Raw genomic sequence first — 7,667 nt, forward strand, 5'->3', positions numbered from 1 at the left:
TCCTGATCACATGAGATATAACTAAGCGGCCTCATGCTCTGCCTCCACAGACAGGAGCTGGTCCCATCACCACGGCTTACCACCCTAATGGATAGTGCCCTCTAACTGTGAGACAAAATAAATCCTTAAGTAGCTTTTGGGCTGGACAGTGAGTAGAGTGCTTGCCTTGCAAACATGGGTACCTGAGTTCAATCCCTTTAAGTTCTGTGGTCAGGTATTTGGTCCAGCAACAAGAAAAGTAACTCATGCAGTGGACATCACTCACTTGAATGCCTGAACCGAACCAGAAACCAGAGGTAGGTTGAGTTGCTCTTTGCCTGTGTGAGCTGGGTCATAGGCCTGCTTCCCTGTACTCAGAGCTTCAGCTCTGGATTGAAGTCACCATCAGCTCTCCAGCAGCCAGGCTTTGAAACTGCACCGCTGGTGCTCCAGGTCTGCAGCTTGCAGATGGCAGTGCGTGGAACCAGCCAGCTTCCACTGTGTGAAACGTTATTTTGTAATGAATATTTTATCTATATTTCCATCTATTTGTCACTGATTTTGTCTATCTATCATCCATCTGTCTACCTATCCACGAACTATGTCATCTGTCTCCTGTCTGTTTCATTGCTCTCATTTGTAAATATGGAGCGGGCGGGTATTGGGTCTCAGTCCTTGTACAGGACATTAAACAAGGGCATGTCTTAAGGAATGATGAACAACACTGTGGTTGTGTCAAATTGTTCTATGATCTTTTTTTTTTTAAATCATAGTCTGTAAATTAGATATCTGGAATGAAAATAATAAGTGAATTATCCCCTTCCAACCACATCTTATTTTCTTCTGAATGTATTCCAGTCTGAACTCTGCTCACTTCCTGTGAGAAGCCCCTGCAGTTGTCAGTGGGTTGCTGTGGCCTACCCTGAGCCAGGAGCTTCTCTAGGGCCACCCATCGCCTTTGCCCTAGCAACCTTTAGCCCATTTTCCCTGGCTGTAGGAGGCCTTTTCCAGGTTGCTCATTAATGAACTCTGGGAAGAGTTGTGGTTTTTTTTTTTGTTTTTTTTTTTTTTTTAATCAACTGAGAGCAGGTGGGTTCTCTGAAGGCAGCTTAAGTTCACTGAGTTCAGAGACACACATGTCTGCATAAGTGTGATACTGCATTATTAGATTTTCCTAGGATTCATTTCCACCCGGTATAGTTTGCTTCAGTGTCAGGAAGCCAGAGACCATTTTGATAGCTGAATGCGTTTGATCTCCCCAGTCTCATGTTTTTTTTTTTTTTGTTTTGTTTTTGTTTTTTAAGATTCTTTCTCTAGGAGCGATGACCCTCATTTCTTCAGATGACTCCAAACTGAGGCTCCATTCCTCTGTCCATGTGGGACAAGGACATCGTTGAATCGTTGATCCTTATGGCCTCATGCTGGTAGCAGCCAGACTTCTTTCTTCTCTGGGCCCCTTGCCCATGTCCGTCTGGATTCCCATTGCATTTAGCATGACTTGCAAATGGGGAGCCCTGGTAGACCAGCTCCCATTGCTGCGTCTTCCTCACATCGATTCGCAGGAGAACAAAGCCTCTCACAGCTTCAACTAGTATTTCTAGTATTGCAGAGTACAACTCCTTGGATAGATTTTGATTTTCTTTTTGATAAGAGCCAATCAAGCTGTCCAATAAAAATCATAGGACATAATCTGTTTGGACTAAAATTATGCTCGAGGTTCTGACATCACTAAGCTAAAAATCAAAATGGAGTCACAGTGAAATCCAAGTCACCAGGCTGAAACTACACTGTTTGTCTGATTGTTCGTAGAATCTAAATTAGGGAGATGCCACCTCAAAGTCGCAGACAGGCCAGTTTCTGTTGGCATGCCAAAGAAGATAGCTCTGTTTAATGTTTACTCCGAAGAAGTAACCTGAAATAATGAGGTCAACAAAGCTGTTAATTCCTTGCTGGTCTATTTTCCTGTTTCCACCTTAGGAGGAAAGTAACTCTGGAAGGACAAATTTCCTTTCTTTGTTTCTATTTTTATCAGCCTTTCTCAGTCTATAGAAACAGCATTTGTTTTCCTCAGTTCATGGGAAGTTAATTCTGTTTTATTGGGTGAAGCCTGTTGTCCTTTGACAAGAGCACATAATGTTTAGTAGTTACCTTAAGCGGTGCAAACCTCTCTGGGATTGTAGCTCAGTAGTACAGCATTTGCTTTGTAAATGATGATCTGTGTTCCAATGTGATGAAAAGGAAAAGGAATGAGTATATATTCTTTTTAAAATATTTTAGTTATGGGGGCTGAAGGAATGACTTAACAGTTAAGGTACTTGCCAGCAAAGCCAAAGGATCCAGCTTTCCATTATCCACGTTAAAGCTGGATGTACAAGGTGGTGCATACATCTGGAGTATATTTGTGGTGGCTGGAGGCCCTGGCATGCCCATTCTCTCTCCTTCTTTATGTCAAATAAATAAAATATTAAAAATATTTTCTTTATGAGAGAGAGAGAGATAAAGGACATGCTGAAGCCTCCTCCTGCTACAGACAAACTCCAGATACACGCACCACTTTGTGTGCCTTGCTTTACATGGATACTGGGGAACTGAACCAGGCAGTCTGGCTTTTCAAGCAAGTACCCCTAATTGCTGAGCCCCACTAAAATATATATTCTTATAATGTAAGCAATTTTATCAACCACATTAAGGTTAATTAGAAAATTGTCATGAAATTATAGCCAGCATATATATACATACATACATACATACATACACACACACACACATACACATACATACACACATATATGTGTGTGTATATGTATATATATGTATATATATTTGGTTCGTAAATATTTCATTATGACCCAGCAGCCAACTTGGAATCTTTCATCACACCACTGTACACACTGTTCAGAGCACACGAGGCAGTGCTCACCTAACTCAGCCTATGTTCTCACATACTTTCCCTAGTTTGTGGTTCTATCTACTTCTGTGTGACAGGCATAGCTTTTGGGTTTAATTGGGGGCTTGCTGTCCAGTTGGTGTCATCACTGCTCTGTCAGCAAAGGCCAGATGAGTACAGGTCCCTCCCTTTCTCCCTCTACTGCTTCTACTTCCTTCCATCCATTCTGTCTTTTTTTTCTTTTCCGATTGGTTCTTTCCATATAGCCCATACAGGGTAAAACTAATGACAATGGACAAAACCCAGTTCTCACCTCAAAGGAAAGAAAAGTAGTTTATTCTGGACCCAAATATAAGTGACCATGGGCTGGGATGACAGATTAATGTTAACTTAAATTCTGTGTTCCAGTGTGTTAATAATTACATGAAGATTATTTTATCATTTAAAAAAATTTGTATTTATTTATTTGACAGAGAAAGGGTGGGGGAAGGGAGAGACTGGGCATGCCAGGGCCTCCAGCCACTGCAAACAAACTCCAGACACGTGTGCCCTCTTGCGCATCTGGCTAATGTGGATACTGGGGAATCGAACTTGGGTCCTTTGGCTTTGTAGGTAAAGGCCTTAACTACTAAGCCATCCCTTCAGGCCTCATGAAGCTTTTTAGGTACAGAACAAAAGAAGGTCGTATATCCAGGTATTTTTCACATACATTGGTGGAAACATCAAGTAGGCGGGTTACAGTAAAAGCAGGAGGATCTCTAATTCAGGCTTCAGATGCTATCTGGTGACATTCTTTGCTTTTAGGTTGGTTGCTGCTGGAACAACTACATTCCAAAAGGATTTACCTAATAGTCACCAGCTTCCAAGCCACACACAGTAATGATACATGATGGATGACCAGTAAAGGGACATGCCAACTGAAACCTCTCCTGACATTCCAATCAGCTCATCGGCCTTGTGGAATGTTCTGTAGTAGGTGCTGATGCTTTGTGGGAAATTCAGTACACACTTGTGAACCTCTTACCTGTGCCTTCCAATATACCTATTGCCAGTGTGCTGCCTCCCCAAGCCTAGCATGGAGCTTGCCTCCATTCTGGTCAATGGTATGGGACATTTCCCCTCAAGAGACAACGTGCCCCTTCCAAGCATGTTGGCCTAGAGTAGTTTGGAGGTCTCAGTTAAGGTTCTTCTCTGAATTCAGCCATGTTGAAGACACTTCCCCCCAGCTGCTCTGTGAGCAGAAGGGCTGTGTGGGGGAAACTTGGTAAGTAGCTCACCACGCATGACGCTGCAGGCATTCAGGGTCAGGAGACGCGTCTGAGGAGTGATAGTGGAGGAGACAGGAGAAAGCTAGCTTCTTTGAGGCAGTTTTAGTTGGGGACAGGAGCCCAAAGAAAGAACCAGGAGATGTCACCTGGCCTTGTCAAGAACGGAACTAGTGTTTGACTCAGTTTCATCCACAATGGCTGCAGCACCACCTTACTGCCCCACAGTCTAGCACGCTACTAAGGTGGGCTAGCCTTTGGGGTAGCACCCTGGATCTGTGAACCCGAGTCTGACAAAAACAAAATGCATCTTTAAAATTTTTATGTATTTATTTTCAAGCACACACACACACACAGAGAGAGAGGGGGGGGGGGAGGGAGGGAGAGAATAGAGAGAGAATGGGTGCTCTAGGGCCTCTAGCCACTGCAAACAAACTCCAGATGCATGTACCACCTCGTGCATCTGGCTTACATGGGTACTGGGAAATTGAACCTGGGTGCTTTGGCTTTGCAGGCAAGTGCCTTAACCACTAAGCCATCTCTCAAGCCCCAAAATGCTTTTTTTTTTTTTTTTTTTTTTTTTGAGGTAGGGTTTCATTCTAGCTCAGGCTGTTCTGGAATTAACTTGTAGTCTCAGGGGTGGCCTCGAACTCATGGTGATTCTAACTACCTCTGCCTCCAAGTGCTGGGATTAAAGGTGTGCACCACCATTCCTGGCTTACCAAAATGCATTTTTTTAAAAATCTGTTTATTGCAGAGTCTTGCTGTAGCCCAGGCTGACCTGGAATTCATGTAATATTAGGGTGGCCTCAAACTCATGGTGATCCTCCTACCTCCCGGGTGCTGGGATTAAAGGTGTGCACCACCATGCCCAGCTCAAGGTGAACTTTTAAATACTGAATTCTTGACTTAAGAATGGCACCTTCAGGGCTGAAGAGATGGCTTAGCAGTTAAGCACTTGCCTGTGAAGCCTAAGGACCCTGGTTCGAGGCTCGGTTCCCCAGGTCCCACGTTAGCCAGATGCACAAGGGGGCGCACACGTCTGGAGTTTGTTAGCAGAGGCTAGAAGCCCTGGCATGCCCATTCTCTCTCTCTCCCTCTATCTGTCTTTCTCTCTGTGTCTGTCGCTCTCAAACAAATAAAAAATTTAAAAAAAAAAGAATGGCACCTTCAAATGGGGTAATTTCCCTTTAGTCTCTGGTGACATTATTCTAGGTTATTTTCTTCTCAGGAGTCATCCCAAGGTCACTGCCAACTGAAAGGAGAAGTTTCTCTACCAAAAGTGAGAGTAGCATTAATATAAGGGTATGAATATTAAGAGAAGTGCTTAGTGGGCAGTTTGATGAGCATAGTATATACATTTATCCAGACATCAGCAGACATTACACCCCTACGGCTCATGACTACCCCCGTTTTAAGTTTTCAGTGTCAGGGTTGTATTCCCTCCCATGGAGCTGGCCTCCAGTCCAATTAGAGGGCAGTTGTTTTCTACCATGATAGACATGTCACTATTGTACCCGTTGGCTCATTTGGCCTGGCTGGCCAAATATAAGGCTTGCAGTGTCCACTGTTGAGTATCTTCACTGGTGGTATCTCTTTCTCCCATTGAACTGCATGTATAATGGCTTCTTCCAGCTTTCTTTTAGCTGGTCTACATGGAGGAGGTTATCAGCTCAGTTCCAGCAGGATTTTTCAGTGGCCTTCTTCCGCCATTATGGACCTTCTCTTCTATCTGTAAGTTTCAATAACTCCCTTCATCCATAACCATGCCTGCTTTGGAAATTCGTCCCAGCAACCTGAAGTTGCCTGCTACACCTGGGCATAGGGAAAGTCTTCCCTAGTTTTATGAGCCACATCACAACTGCCCCTTCATGAGATTAAAAATACCATTTGAAAGGGAGGAAGGTGGAAGTGTCAGGGCTTTGTTGAGACTCATTAAGGAAAAAAAAAAAAACAAAACTGCCTTCTTCTGGACAGAGGAACAAATTCTGTGTTTTACCTCTGGCCTTGGCCTTGGCCTTAGCTAGAGACATGACAGAAACATGCTATTGTCCTTCCTTAAAAGTTAATCCAAACTGGACAGCTATCACCCCTAAGGAAAGCTGTGAGAAATCAAGTCAAGGCATGCTAAGGAGATAGGAGGAATAATTATCCTCTTAATGAGATAATGTACTTATCTTCCTAGGCCTAGCTAGATAGATTTTTGGCTCCTTTCTTGGCTTCTGGGAGATCTTATTTTCGTTTTGTAAATGTTTGCTTTCCTCACTCCGGGTCCCTGTGCTTAGTTCCTGGAGATAAGGACCTAGAGGTAAGAAAATTTGTAATGGTATCGTTCCTTCTTTCACTACTCCACCACTGAAAGATGTAGGGATATTTTTGTTTGTTTGTTGAGGTAGGGTTTCACTGTAACCCAGGCTGACCTGGAATTTGCTATGTAGTCTCAGGCTAGCCTTGAACTCACAGCAGTCCTCCTACCTTGGCCTCCTAAGTGCTGGGATTAAAGGAGTGCACCACCATGCTCAGCCTCTGTAGGGGATTTTTAATTTGACTTTTGTTTATTTGTCCCTGAGAACCTGGTAGGGATCTTGGAGGGAAAGAGAAGTCTGAGGAGTCATCTCACCCATCCAGGGTTTTCACTCACGCTTGTGCCCGCCTCATGCCTCATTCCCACCACTCAGCAAATACAGGTCACATTGCCACCAGAGTGCTGGCTCCAGCACCAGGCTGTGCTCTCTCAGACTTTGTTCTCCTTTGTCTTTCTCCAGTTTTGAGAGCTACAGCTTGTGCTGTGACCTGATTCTCCAAGATTTTAAGAAAAGTGTTTTGACTTTCTGTGTTGAGTTTTGTCCCCCTCTTTGTGACAAGGTGACTGCCAACAGTTTTATAAGTTCGATAGAAAAATCCATGAGAGATTGCTATTAAATACCTTTAACCCTGGAAAGTTTGCCAAGTAACTCTTTTACCTCTTGGTCATTCATTCTAGTTTGAACTTTCACATCAGAGACTTCACTTATAAACTGTTATGTCACAACTATTTACAATGTCTGTGCAGCATTTTTTTTTCTTCTGTCTCTTAAAAGCCAGCTTTCTGGACACTTGTAGCTGTGAGCATGCAGTGATAGTAGTCTAATGTCACTGTCACCAGTTTCTCCCACAGAGGCATTGACATTCGTGAATCAGAATCTGGGTGTCTTGGACGGAGTGGTCATAGCAGCAGCAAGGCGGCGCTTCCTCTCCCATCTCTCCTTGCATTGTGGAGTTTCCTACCCAGCTGGCCAAGGACACACCACACAGGGGCAATAGCAGACCGAGGGAGCTGAGGCTCACTGGGTCATCTCAAACAGTCACATGGGGACAGTTATAAGACACGACTTCAAAATTGTAATGCTGTTCTTCCAATTACAAAGACTGTTAGGTGTTGAAATTAAAAAGCTTGTTAAGTTTTTTAAAAGTTATGTTGAAAATCAGTATCTCTGACTGTGACCTTATTTGTAAATGGGGTTGTTTAATATGTAATTAGTTAAGATGAGGTCATA

The sequence above is a fragment of the Jaculus jaculus genome, chromosome 9 (assembly GCF_020740685.1).
Source record: "Jaculus jaculus isolate mJacJac1 chromosome 9, mJacJac1.mat.Y.cur, whole genome shotgun sequence".
NCBI lineage: Eukaryota > Metazoa > Chordata > Mammalia > Rodentia > Dipodidae > Jaculus > Jaculus jaculus.